The sequence below is a fragment of the Elgaria multicarinata genome, chromosome 5 (genome assembly GCF_023053635.1).
Source record: "Elgaria multicarinata webbii isolate HBS135686 ecotype San Diego chromosome 5, rElgMul1.1.pri, whole genome shotgun sequence".
Classification (NCBI taxonomy): domain Eukaryota; kingdom Metazoa; phylum Chordata; class Lepidosauria; order Squamata; family Anguidae; genus Elgaria; species Elgaria multicarinata.
In genome coordinates, this window is record NC_086175.1 from 49918097 (window position 1) to 49933151 (window position 15055).

General features: G+C 39.7%; 1 long non-coding RNA gene across 1 annotated transcript in view; it reads left to right on the plus strand.

Annotated features, from left to right (window-relative positions):
* Positions 1-15055, plus strand: part of LOC134398813 (uncharacterized) — a 265472-nt gene that overhangs the window by 130794 nt on the left and 119623 nt on the right. The gene's annotated exons all lie outside the window — the stretch shown is intronic.

Consider the following 15055-nt stretch of genomic DNA (forward strand, 5'->3'; position numbering starts at 1 on the left):
ATCTAACCATCCCAATGTATCTAAGAACATAAGAGCCATAATAGGATCAGACCAAGGTTCATCTAGTCCAGCATTCTGTTCATACAGTGGCCAACCAGCTGCCTATGCAAAGCCCACAAATAGAATATGAATGCAACAGCACCTTCCTGCTCAAGTTCTCCAGCAACTAGTATATATAGACATATCGTCTCTGATACTGGAGGTAGAAGGGCTATTAGCCACTGATAGCCTTATTTAGCCAACATACAATCTACTTGGTGTGCACCATATCAAGAGACACCAAGCACTATAGAATACCAAGAGCTGGGTATTCTATAGTGCTCAAGTACATACATGCAGATGTGTGTGACACTGTAGTTGAAAAAATGAAGTGAAACACGGTGAAAGAGAAATTTAAACGCGGATATTCCTCTCCATAGTGTAGAGCTCCAATCCATTGACCTGCAGTATTGATTTTGAAGTTATATTGAAGACTACTGCTTTCCCCTCATCTCCCTGGATTATTGGAAAAATGGGCCGAGTGATGTCAACAATACAGACATGCTTCTGAGGCACTCTAATCGGTTTCTTCTACGTACAGTTGTTGGGGAATTGTATGAGTCATACATCGTTACTACTGGAGGAATTGTCTAGTTGCTTTTTAATAGCTATATCATAATTCCTGCATTTCATATTGTTTTGTTTTTGGCATTATTGCTGTGACACTGCTTTAATGATGCTGACAAGCTTGCATCAGTACAAATGGGTTCTTGTGGAGGGCATCTTGATCTAGCCCTTGGGTTAGGCTGCACAATTAAGTTATTTTCAGTCAAGTAAGTTTTGTAAGGCTTAAATCCTATACCTACTTACCTGGGAGTAAGCCCCATAATGGTACTTGCTTCTGAGAAAACATGTACAGAATTGCATTGTAAAAGAGCAATCCTATAGATACCTACTCAAAAAGTAAATTCCATTGAGTTCATTGGGGATTATGCTTTCAAATGAACCTAGAAGTTAAAAAAAAAATTACATTAGCTTTAAGAGAAAATACCTTGTAAAGATGCTTATCTCAGGCTTACAATTAAAATCCCTTTTTATAAAATAAGTCATTTTGAGGCTTCTTTTCTTTTTACAAATATCTAGAACGATCTGGTTTTTAAACAGCAGTTTGAGCAATATAACAAATTATTTTTCTGTTTGAAAAGCATCTCTATACCTATAAAGTGGAAAGTATGTGTGTGTCATGTATGTCCGGAAATGTTTACCGAATTCCAGATGAGTTAGAAACTTGAAATTTGACATGATGATAGGTCTGGCTGTACAACGTATCAGAAAAATCTAAAAACATGAATTTGGGGGGGGGGGGGTTTTAAGTATTTTTAAAAGAATTTAATAAAAGCCTAGGTTTACATCTACAACTCCCAGCTTGCCTTGGGCAGTAGGCCAGACTTACCAGCCTTTGGTAGCTATTGTGATTACTAAGGTCAGTCTCAAGCAATCAACCCAATTCCACATAAAAAGACACAACCTACATAAATGGGCTGCATCCATTTGTGGTGCCTCCTCCCACCTGCTAAGTGGTTTTAAAATCATAACTAGATAACAACAGCATGACTTTGAGAGGCTGAACTCTGGACATGCTCAAAGACACCCCATCCTGATATTGTTTTCTCATAAACTCGGGGAAGCGCGCACACAGCCTTCATCCTTAGGAGGAAGGGAGGAAAGGAAAGCACTCTGTGCATGCCCCAAAGAAATAGGCTCATTGAAGGGGGACAAGTCGGTGGGCTATGAGAGGAGGGAAGTGCCTCTCAGAGGACATGGGAACCTGCAGGCTGCCAAACTGGATGATTTTAAATAAAGCATGGGTTAGCAAACCAGGTCAGTATGTGCAAACCGTGTTACTATCAGTCAGTCCTAACTCAGCTCCCACTTTCCTGACCTCTCACTAACTGTCTTTGTTCTCCTTCTACTTGCCTTTCTCCAGCTGCCAATAAGCCAGCCCACCATTCCATTCTAGCCTCAGCTATCAGTCATTCCTCCATTCACTCTTCTGTTTCAATGGTATAGTCAGGCTTTTACATAAAAATCATAAACTTTATTCAGTAATTCCTGAATCTGTCTTAAAATGTTTTGGTTTAGTTATAACAGAGAAAAAAACGCAGCATAAAAAAATCTCATCATGTTAAAAGGCCTTGGAAAATAATAATATAAAAAACTCACTTGGCACTTAAAAGCCATTAATGCAGTCACTAGGCAAGCCTGCCTGGGAAAAAGAAATCCATAAGCAGGGTGCCAGAACTAAGAAGGCCCTCTCTCCAGTTGTCTTCCACCATACCTCAAACGGTGTTCGAAGATTAACACATTATTCAGGGACCTAGGCTTATGCCTACAACTTCCAGATTTATCGGGTTTGGCAGCCATCATCTGGAAGTGGTTCACCATCCTGGGCCTGAAGGGACAGCGCCTGGGTTGGCTGCCTCAGTTACTAGGCTCCATCGGGAGCAGAAGGGAAGGAGATTGCAACTCTGGGCCCATCACTGACCAAAGCTAGATCCAAGAGTATTCCCAAACTTCAAACCTACATTTTCTCCCAAGTGAATGTTAAGCCGTCCAAAACAGCCTGAACACCTAATTCCCAGATCAGATCAAAATGGTACATTTTGAAGTTCAGGCGTCTTTCCTGGTTGTCTCCAAAGCCACATCCCAAGGAAAAGCCAAAAATGCAGGCAGCTATGTTGATCCATATCAACACTGTTGGGGCAGAGAGGAGCAGAATGGAATATCCTGGAAAAGAACACGGAACTCTGAACAGGAGCAGCAACCACACTGCAGCATTTCATTGCAGGTCTTATTTCTGTATTTTCTAAATCACCTCCCTCCCGAAATGTTGAATAAAAGTACTTTAAATATTTTGGCTAACAGCATCGTTCCATTACATTTTCCTTGATTTTCCTCACAACACATTTCTATTGTTTTCCAACCATTCAGAAAGCCAAGCCATTTTCCGTGTGATGACTGATAGAAAAATGCATAATTGTCCGTATGGCGGTGAACTAGTGTTTATTTAATATTGCACTACTATTTGGAGAACATCTGTCAACTATGTAATAGAAGACAGGGTTTCTGAACCTTTCTATGAATGTGTGCATCATGGGACTATATGTCCTTTTCACCCACTGCATCCAACAACATATGTTCCATGTATTTTCTCTACAACTTCTGTTTTTAATTAATTAATTAATTTTAGACACTTGAGGGAGAAATAGGCCTTGCAATTAATTTTTGATGCCTTCACCTTTTAATTATCTTCTGTTGCTACCCAGGATTTTCAGAGCCTTGAGAGTTCTATAATAACCTGTTTTGATTTATAGGCATGAAGATTATCTCCTGCTGGGAAGGGGAAATCCTGCATATTATCACTGCCATTTCTGCAGAATCATCTCAACAGTTTATCAAATGCATGCTGATGAATACTTTTAAAGATTCTGGTTTAAAAAAAACCACCTGCAATTCAGAGAAGCTACTGAATGTGCAGTCATGGATATGCAAAATGGTCTACCTGACATATATATGATTCCAGGAACCATAGAATAGGGGCTCTCCTCTACAAATGGAGCTTCACATATATTAGGGCTTCTGGGTTTTTAGCTGTAAGCCGGGAAAAGCACTCCACATGACTCTCTGCTACAGGGATGTGAAATGCCTGGTATTGTAGAGGAAGTGTTTATAAAGCCCCATATTTGTGTATTTATACAACAACAATCAAAACAGGATGGCCCTACCATTAGGCAGCAGATTTGGACTGTCATGAAAGGGCAGCAAATTGTTAGTAATTAAATTAGATATTATCGTAATTTTATTGCCAGGGATGGGGAGAGTTGGGATTTTCTGTCTAATTTGCCAAAATAACTTGGCTCGCTTTGCACCTGGGGTAGTTGGGGGATACCATTTGCAGCTCTGCCCCAGGCAGCAAATTGTATTGGGCCAGTCCTGTTCAGGACTTAAAGATTTGCTGCACTGCCTGGCACTAGGAACAGTCTATCAAAAACCCTGCACACATTCCAGACCAGAGATGTAAAATTTCCAGAAATTTTGATTCCATGGGGAAAATGGAAATTTTGTGAAAAATTGAAAAATAAGCAATGGGAAAAATAAGCAAAACTTACTGTGTTGCTTTAAGACAATCTTCCTCAATCTGGTGCCCTCCAGATATTTTGGACTTCAGCTCCAATAAGGCTCAGACAGCATGGACAATAGTCAGGAATGCTGGGAACTGTAGTCCAAAACATCTGGAGGGTATTGGGTTGGGGAGGGCTGTTTTAGGGCTTTTTGTTCCTAAAGTTATATTATGTATAATTTGATTTTCTCATAAAATTATCATTATATTCAAAAACTTTCAAGTGAAAACTTAGTAAATTTGTAATTATTGTCTGAATAAACTATGCTTTTTCATTTAATGTACCAAACATAATTTTATGAGTAAATCAAGTTATACATAACATAGGTTCCCAGTACTCCAGTAGTCCTTGAAACATCTAAATTATTCTAGAAGGCAGAAGAAGCAAAAAGAACTGGAGGAAGAGGAATACTGGTGTACAGCATCTGTTCCTGTTTATGGGGTGGAGCTTAGGGAAATCTGAGCTGAAAGAAAAGCTAACCAGATTTTATTTAGTCAGGAAAGACACAGCTTGGGTATGTTAAGCAATCATATTTAATTTCAGAAACTTTAAGCAATTTCAACCTATTATTTGAAGAGTGAAATTTTATTCACTTTTGAAAATAATTTCTGTTAATGAACATCTTATTTTTCGTTCATTTTGAAAAGTTCTCTCTAGTAATAGTGTCAATCCCATGCCTACACCATGGGAACCAGACTACTGAGTTTCTTTTAGGTAAAAAGTCTTATTCTAGTGCCAGCTTTTAAAAAGTTTTATGGCTGAGACTGCATGCTAAATAAAACTTTTTTATCTGCAGTAGAATGTCTAATTGAGAACTTTATTAAAAAAAACACGGTAGCAGTGAGTTCTATAGACCCAAGCCTCAAAGTTTTTTTTAAAAAAAATGAAACATGAATGGGATTACCCACATTGCATCTGATGACAGTAGCTAGATACCTAACATAGTTTTTTATATGTGGGTTTTAGATTACAACTACTTGAATTGACTGCTATAGCATCTAAACAGAACATAAACACAGGACTCTGAAACTCTCAAGAATCACATTTACTTCCATTATTATGATATGATGACTCTACTCACACGTTCGGAAACTGAAGATGTATGTCTATCAATAAAAGATACTTTAGTTCAGTAATTTTAATAAGGAATGAAAGTAACAACTATGCTGGGAATCTTGCAGAGAAAATTAAAAAAACATTTTCACCCATGGCTTCATTATTTCCAGATAATTTATATCTCCAGTCTTTCTATAAAAGTGTTCTTATTACATAATTTTTAGAAATTATTTTGTGAGGAGTAAATGCTGTGTAACGATATATAAACATCCTGTCTAAAATTATAAAAGAAACTATTTCATAATCAAAAGCTGTACAGTTTTTCAGGAAAAAATCAAAACTGGTCCTCGGGGGGTGGGGGAGTTACCACATAGGAGAATTGTCCTTATGTAGGGTTCAGAATAAACAGTGCTCTCAGTCATGTTCAGTGATTGAAAGATCTGGCTGATATGATCAGGGACTTTGACAATTCCCACGCTATGCCCAGGCTTTTAAATGCTATAAGCTACAGATGGCTTACTTGAGATTCCTGAGCTACAATAATTTCCACCAGCTGTGGTTACTAGCCTGACATTTCACAGATACAAACCAATGTCACACAAGCTGTATTGTATAGACATAAGTTAACAAAGGCCTTTGAGCTTACTATATGAATTTTTATGGCCCTTCACAACAAAGAGTAAATTTGCTTATCCTTGAAGTATTTGGGAGGGGAGGGAGTTGTCCTCCTGAGTGCTCCTTCTCACAGAGCATCATTGCTTTATTTTGTATATTGTCCCTTCCTCTGTAGCCTATTATCTTGTTCACCCTTTTTTTTTTTATTGCTGCTGTGGAATGGCTTAATAGTTTCAACGATTTTCCCTTAATAACCTCCAAATCCTTTTCCTGATCAGTGCACTGGATAATGGCACCACTTAGCACCTATCCCCTTGCTCCCTGACTAGCTATTTCATGTTTCTATACCCTGATGTATCTATGCACAGATAATCTGTTTGCGTTTCATTGGGTCACCCCACCCTCATGTATCCTTAAGGCTTTTGATGCTATAAGAAAGAACTGTGGGTGAGTTGGTGACATTTATTGTTATTATTTTTTATATATCTAACAATCATTTAAGCCTCAGTTGGTTTCAGCGATGCACAGATGCCAAGCTGCCAGATCTTTTTGATCTGGAAGCAAGCTTGGAAGAAGAATTCGGGTTTGAGATATTCAGAAAGCAACATGACTTCTCAAATAGCACAACCAGTGTAGAAGGGAGGATAAGCCCAACTCTGCAGCAAGACTCTCTGGGATGCTTCCAGATGGAGGGCTCCTAGCACGATCAGAAGGTATTGTGTAGCAATTCTGTCTTTTTACCTTAATGGAGTTTCTGTAGGAAAAGACAAGACAGAAGAAGCACTGGGAAACAAGGGAGGGTTATTGACTAGAAGACAACATTATCTGGACCAACCATGAATAATCTGAGAATGAGGCAATGTGATGGCACAATAAAAATCACATCTGGTAGTAACATCAGTACAATATCAAAGAGAAGATAACTTGAGGGGAGGGAGGGGCTGGGTCTTCTCTCCAATTGTCTCTGGTGTCATGCTCTTGCCAAACACAAGTTCTCAGAAATATTCTTGACTTTTATTAGTGATAATTTTCTCTTTCAAAAGGTTGAGGTAGGCACCAAGGGATTTGCTGCCTTGGATTTGGTTCTTACTAACAGGGAGGAGTTGACTGAAGATATTAAAGCGGTGGGAACTTTGGTTACAAGTGACCACACATTGTTAGAGTTCGTGATTTTTACAAATGGTTTGGTAAAAAAACACCAGTCAAACAAAGGGCATGTCTAGACCAGTGTTTATCCTGGGGACCATACCGGGATCATCCCTGTTCATCCACTTAATGCACAGGGGATCCTGGGAGCAGGAAGGGATGATCCCTCCATTTCCCTAGGATAACTGGGACTACTTTTAGCCTGATTTTTCCCGCATTCTTGAGATCATCCTGAGACCGCGGGAGGTGTGTGGGTGCCCATCCCAGCTTTGTCTCACCTCCTCGTGAGTAAATGTGAGGAGGCGGGCATGGAGCTCTTCAGGCACTCCATGCCCATTGGGGTGGGGTGGAGTGGGAGTGGGTGTTGTTGTTGTTTTTTAAAAAACTTACTTTTTCGTTGGAGGGCATGTGCGCTCATCTTTTGTAAAAAAGAAAGCAAGAAAATGGCGGGCGCAACAACCCTCCTTCCTCCCAGGATGTCGTGCTCACATGTGGACAAAGGGGAGGATCTCGTGAGCAGAATATTGTGAGATCCTCTCCCTCCCTCCCCTAGCCTAGACATGCCCAAAAAACCATGGATTTTAGGAAGGCCAATTTTAATAAACTAAGACAAATAGTAAAGAAGATGCCATGGGGGAAAAAACTTAAAGGCAAAAGTGTTGTAGCCAGCTGGGATTTCTTGAAAAGGAAATTAATGATAGTGCAGCCTCAAACAATACCAATGAGGAAGAAAACAAGGAGACATATAAAGAAGCCAATGTGGTTGAACAGGCACCTCACAAAGGAGTTGAGGCTAAAGACAGATGCTTACTAGAAACAGAAGGAAGGACTTATGATCAAGGAAGTCTACAAAGCTTTAGCCCAGAAATGTAGGAATGAGGACAGGAAGTCAAAGGCAGAAAATGAGCTAAGACTAGCAAGGGAGGCAAAATCCATCAAGAAGGGTTTCTTCAAATAAATCAACAGCAAGAGGAAGACAACAGAGGCAGTGGTTTCACTCCCTATACTAAATAGAGAAATCTTAACAGATGACCAAGAGAATGCAGAGGAGCTCAACTCTGTCTTTACATCCAAAGGAAATGATGAGCTGAGTGGAATAGACTGGGAACGAACATAACAGGGGAGAATGCAGATCAGCAATGGTAAGCCTATGCGGCAGGGCCTTGCTATTTACTGTTTTACTCTGTACAGCACCATGTACATTGATGGTGCTATATAAATAAATAATAATAATAATAATAATAATAGGAACTTCTAGCCAATTTGAATGCCTTCAAGTCCCCAGGCCCTGATGAAATACACCCTAGAATATTGAAGAAACTGGCTAAAGACCTGTCAGAACCTCTGTCAATTATCTTTGAGGGGTCCTGAAGAACTGAGGATGTGCCAGAAGATTGGAGAAGAGCAAATGTAGTCCCCCTCTTTAAGAAGGGGAGGGGATGATCCCAGTAATTATTGACCAGTGAGCCTAACATCAATCCCTGGAAAGATGTTAGAGCAGGTAATAAAGCAGACCATTTGTAAGCATCTTGAAGACAATGCTGTGATGGCGAAGAATCAGCATGGCTTGGTCAAAAATAAGTAATGTGAGGCAAATCTTGTGTCTTTCTTTGACAGAGTAACTACTCTAGTGGACAAAGGAAGTACTGTGGACATAATCTACCTCAATTTCACCAAAGCTTTTGACAAGGTTCCACATGACATTCTTATTGACAAGCTGCTAAAGTTTGGCTTGGATGGCACTACAGTAAGGTGGGTCCACAACTGGCTGGCTAACCACACTCAAGAGAGTTAGCATTAATGGCTCTACATCAAGCTGAAAGGCAATAGCCAGTGAGGTACCACAGGGTTCTGTGTTGGGGAGTGTACATTTTCATTAATGACCTGGAGGGGATCTACACTAGTATATGAAATGTTGTTTTTACAGTCATTGAACGTTTTGTTTTTGAACGATTTAAAACGTAGCAGTTTTTAAAATGTTTACTTACTTTTCTCTTTCCATGGGAATGCATTCCTTTTGGCCACACTAAGAAAAGAAATCGGTTTATTCTTTTTCCCCATCTGCCAATTTCCCCTCCCACTTCCTTTTCTATCCAAGAATCCTCAACTTACAAACGATCCAGCCAGCAGCCTCCCAAAAGTGAAACTAAAAGTGTCTGCAAAAAAAAGGCTTGAAAGAAAAAAACAGCTTCAACTTTGGGCGTGGAAATTACATAAACATGCCCCCCAGGAATGCGATTGGCTAATTAAGAACTACAGGAAACCCATTTAATACGATGAAATTGGCCACATCATACCAAATAGAACGACTTATTTCAGAGAAGTTCAAAATAAAAACCGGAGAACAGACAACAATAAAAAGTCACAAACTGAACATCATGTGGTGAAATACTACCGAACGCATACTTAAAAACGGTAAGACACGTTCTAACTTGACTAGTGTAGATCCCCTCCTGGATGATCGAATTGATGGGCTTCTTATCAAATTTTCAGACAAAACTGGGAGGCCTGGCCAACACCCATGACACCAGAATGAGGCTGCTATCTGATTTCGACAGGTTAGAAGACTAGGCAGAGAGGAACAAGATGTCCTTTAACAGGAAGAAATGTAAGGTATTACATTTAGGGAGGAAAAATGTAGGATACACATACAAGATGTCTTGGAAGCGCTACATCAGAAAAGGATTTGGGTGTGGTCATTGACAGCAAGCTAAACATGACTCAGCAGTGCGAGATAGCTGCTAGAAGGGCTAATGCAGTTCTGGGCTGCATTAGAAGAATCACTGTATCAAAGACGCGTGAAGTCCTTATTCCTCTTTACTCAGCACTAGTGAGACCACACCTGGAGTATTGTGTATAATTCTAGGCACCATGTTTCCAGAAGGATATCGTCAGATTACAACAGGTGCAGAGAAGGACAACAAAGATGATACAGGGACTTGAGCAGGGTCAGCGCTACTATTAGGCCAACTAGGCAGCCGCCTAGGGCGCAGACCTCAGAGGGGCACAGTCCGCAGGCCTGAGGCTCAGCCCCACGTCCTTCCCTTCCGCTGCCCTAGGCGACCCCAGCTGAGCCCCGCTTCTGCCGGCCTGGGCAACAGGGGGATAGGAAAGGCTGCTGAAGGTCCCAGCAAAGGCCCATGAGGGGCAGCTTGTTTCCCATGCCGGTAGGAGCACCTAGCAAGAGGAACACTGGCTGTCTATCTCTAGGCAAGCAATATATGAATCACTGAAGAAACAGGAGGAGGAAGAACCACTAAGCTGAAGCTAGCAACAAGGGCAGCTGTAACTGAATAGTCATTGTGGATTCATTCTGACATCCAACCCTGGTGTCCCATCCTACAAGTTATGCTTGTATAGTGGCTCAGCAGATCAGACCATAAGGCAGCATGGCAAATTCTGCTTCATTAAATAGAGACCCTAGTTACAGATGAACTCATAAAATTGCAGCTTCTTGCAGAGATAAATTGGTTGAGGTGTCAATCCCTTCGTACACCAGAATGTTGTGTTGGAGGTGGGGCAGCAAAGTTTAACTATGAACCTTACATGGCTAAAGCCTTGGGCAACTCATTGGCCCTGTTTGGACCATATGCTAAACTACAGTGGTTAAGCATTCTGAGCTAAACATTATGACTTAGCGTGTCATGTGAACCATGACTTAGCATGATGTGTGAACCATCTCTAACCATGGTGGCTACATAACCACAGTTTAAACATGCTCACTAACCATTTGCTCAAAAGGGTTAGCAGCCTATCCATGGCTTAGTTTGTTGTCTGAACAGGCCCAATCTCATCATAATTTATCTCAGGGCTATTACGAGTATACAATAATACCATGCTGCAAACTTCCATTGGTATAGGCAGAGGAGGAATTATCAGAAATAACATAAAACTACTTTGACTAAAATATGTTTATGGACTCCAGTACTAATACTGGCCTATGTGGAATACAAGGTTTGAAAACATCAGTCTTATCCTAGCAGGGCCAGATTTACGTACAAGCTAAACAAGCAAAACTTAGGGCCCCACATTACGAGGGGCCTCATGTTAGAAAGAAAGAAAAAACATTTACGACATTGCCACCAGGAAACCCCTAAACACCATGCAAAATGAAGACCTCTTCAGAAGGGGGAATAGTGTTACGTGGTTGGAGTCTGTCTAAATTACCTCCAGGGATCCATTACTCAGTGCCTCTGATTGCAAAGAGATTAAGGATTTCCCCCAACTCTGTTACTCTTGAAGTTATGAGGCCTGTTGAAAATAGATTTTATAATGTAAGCAGGAAAATATTGAATACTCCTTTTCACTTGTTAAACCAATGAAAACATGACACACAAGAAGTCTTAAGATATGAATGGTTTATAAAGAAAAGTAAATGCAAAAGAACATCAGATACAGTCAGAAGTGAAATGCGAAACATGCAATGATTAGAAAGAAAATAAATGTGTACACTATGCAAAATTCACTACAGTTTAACTGTTTCTGAAACTTAGAAAAACACTGTGACTAGGCCGAAACCAATGTTGTAGGCCCAGAAGTACTTTGAAAGGTTTCAAAATTGTACGTAAAACTTACACCAGCCCAAACTAATTAAACGAAGTGATTGAAGCTTTCAAATTTAGAGCAGTATGGTCCAAACTCTTAGGGGGAAAAAAGGAAGGAGCAGTATGTGTGTAGGGGTTGGTGAGTTTAAAAGGAATGTATAGCTACCTATTCCAAGGAGAGATCTGGAGACCAGGTTATCGGGGATCCAGAGGAAGGCTGAAAGAGGTATCTCCTAGAATCCAGGGTTTAAAACTCAGCGAAGTCCAGAGAGGGGAAATTAAGCCAGGTAGAGAGTGAAGAAAATATTTTAAAATAAAAAGTGCTGTGAAACCCAACCTTGACCAGTGAGCAAAAAAGCAAACTGCCCTTGGGAAAATATAGCCCAAAATAGGGTTTTTCTTTTATTTTCTACTTTAAACTGCCTTCCTTCCCTTAATCTTTCACCAATATTCTTGAAATTTTCATGTTATGTAAAACCAACATTTCTTTCAGAAACATGAAAATTTCAGGAATATTGGTGAAACATTTTTGATTTTATGAATGTTAGAATGACATCCTCCACCAAATACCCCTTTATAATGGTGGGATGTGTTTTTTTTCCGGTCAGGCCTTAACTAAAGAGGCACTGCCATGCTGCTTTAAATAAATATATTGTTTTATTAAGGCTTATAAAAGGACATGAGTATCCCAGCCATTACTTTTGTTTCTTCTTTATTTTTCATTGTGTATAAGAAAACTATGCGCTGGCCAAATTAGATTTTTTTATATTTAATATAAATATTATTTAGGTTAAAAATGAAGACAAGATTTGAAAGTGGATACCAAAAGAGGAAGCAGCAGCAGTTACTAGCAACTCAAACATCCAGTTTGTCTAAAGTCGACAGTTATTTCACTGTGATAAAAGAAGCGTCATACACCAAGGACGATAATAATCGATTTGACCTTCAGCAGCAGAAACCTCAAACATCTACATCATCTACTTCAACTGTCGCAACACCTGATACTGAGATTACTGCGGGGGACTATCAGCAGCAGAAACCTCACACATCCACGTCATCTACTTTAGCCGTCACAACACTTGATGCAGTATTATATAAATGCTTTTTAGAACGGATACATTTAGTATTGTGGCTGCTGTTCTAAACTCATGTGCTTAGAAGCCAATCTAACCAAATAAACATATAACTAAATATGATAAAATAACTTCAGCTGAAATATTTTTACTGGCTCAAGCCTAATATTCTTTTCACAGTGAAGTAAGCTGTATAAATAAAATTAATTATTGGTATATCATTCTCTAATAGTGAACTCAGGTGGTTAAGTGGCCACTGAGAAACCATAGGGAGGAATTAGAATGCTCAGCTCTGGTGAACCCGAAGCTTTCAGTAGTAGAAAACATTTTAAACTCCTTCCCAAAAGGGGCACCCTGCCCACTTTCCAATACTAACCCAATGAGGTCTTACCATGCTCAGTGGCTTCCAGGTAGTGGTATAGCAAGGCAATTTTAGATGATGGACTTAATGGTCTTATGGGGGTGGGAGGAAGCTTTGGACAGCCATGTGTATCACTTCACTTGTGAAGCACACAATTCATATTCCTTTCCTCTGCCCCACCACCAGCACTGGCATTCCATGCCTTACAACTGATTTTTCATTCCTAATAAGTTACAGCCAAAACAAAGATAAAACTGCTTGCCAGCCCTGTTTGAAAGAAAGAAGGGAATATTCTGAAGATTTCACATTTTAAACTCACCTAAATCATAGCACAACGGAACAAAATGGGGTCTGTTTCTGCTGCCATGATGATAAATACATTTACTTGGGAATAAATGTGATTTTGTTGTAGAAATTATACATTAAATGTAAAAATAATAAACTGAGCATCTGTAACCATGAATGTGACCTGCTGGTTACCCACTAACTATAAATGTTTTTTTTTTAAAAAAAAATAAAAAATAAGGAACAAAGATGCTGTGGTGAGCAGCATTGGATCCAGTGAGCCTCGGATTGCTTACACGGAGCCTGTTCGCCACTGTCCCCATCACCTACTGCTGTTGAGCTTGTCATTTAAGCTCTAAAGTCCAGCTCTAGCTGCACCATTGACTTGGGAGTCATACACTGTTGAAAGGAAAACCAGTGGAGTTGCGGTGGGAATGAACTGGTCTGCTTAGTCCTGGAGGAATGCGTGGCTAGTTGGAACCCTGGACAGGAACAGTACTATTAGGGTGGGAAGGACACACTACAACATTTTGTTGTAGATCCCACTTGTTCTTATATTCTTGTATAATTCATTAAAAAAAAACCACCCATCTTCTCTATGTGTCTCTTGCTGACCTCCCCTCCCTTTTGAATCCACCCATCTCTGGCTCTCTCCTCTCACTCCTCTTCCCACAGACATAAGATAGTGAATGAAATATAAAATCTGAATAAAGTTAAGATCACAGAAGTCCAATCCATACATGAACCCACCTAAGAATGTTGTGCATTTCCTCTTGTATTGAAGCTCAAGGTGTGAGATTTGATAGATTCATTGCAAGAAACTACAAAAGGGCATGAGTATCTGCTGAAATTTCCTCTTCTACAAAACTATTAAAAGTGCTAGAGTCCTGCGTTCTATTGCATCTGGCCACCCTATTAGCCAAAGTTAAGCACCTACAGATCCTGCTAATTTCAATGGGAGTGGTACCCATATGCTTAAATCTCTCCCCTTGAAATCAGTGAGTTAGGTCCAGACTTAGGCACACCCACTGAAATCAAAGGATTTAAGTTAAACTAATTGTTGCACATGCAGAATAAAGATACTTGGTTAGATCCAGGGTAAGTCATGCTTAGAGTCACTCAAATGAAATCAGTGGGCCAAGTTAGTCATGGCTAACTTAAATCTAATTTATTTCAATGGGTCTGTTCTAAATATGATGTTTTATTAAGTGCTTAACTTGGTTGGATTTTGCCTCTTCCTATGAATTTATATCAATTTAAATAATCCATCTTCATCCGAAGCCCTTTAGGGAAACTGTTCCCTGCCACCATCAGTTAAGTACAATATATATGTGCAATTTATTAAATGTTTATTTCTTATATTCTTTTTGCTGAATATCTATATTGTATGAATGTTCAAAATAAGGGGGTTTAAATTCAGCAGGGATTGATCAAGTAAGGCAATTTTCCAGTTTTATTCTTTAGTTTAGGCTCTGTGGGCAACGGCTTTTCACAGTTATTACCATGATCATTTTTGCTCCAAAAGGTAAAATCTCTGAACTACTATTGATCTCAGAAATAAAATGGAAGAAAACTCAGACTAGGGATGTATGGATTTGGTCAAATCTGTTTCCTCTGAGTTTGATGGAATGTCAGGTGCCTTTCATTCCATTATCTGTTCATTGACGGAATCTATTTTTCCCGATTTCCCAAACTTTGCTCTTGTGCAAATCCCTGCGAAATCAGCAAATTCCCCCCAAAATGTGCATCCCCTCAAATGCGCATTTTCATGCATTAGCCAATGGGAAAACTGCATTTTTGCCTGGTGTTTTTTAA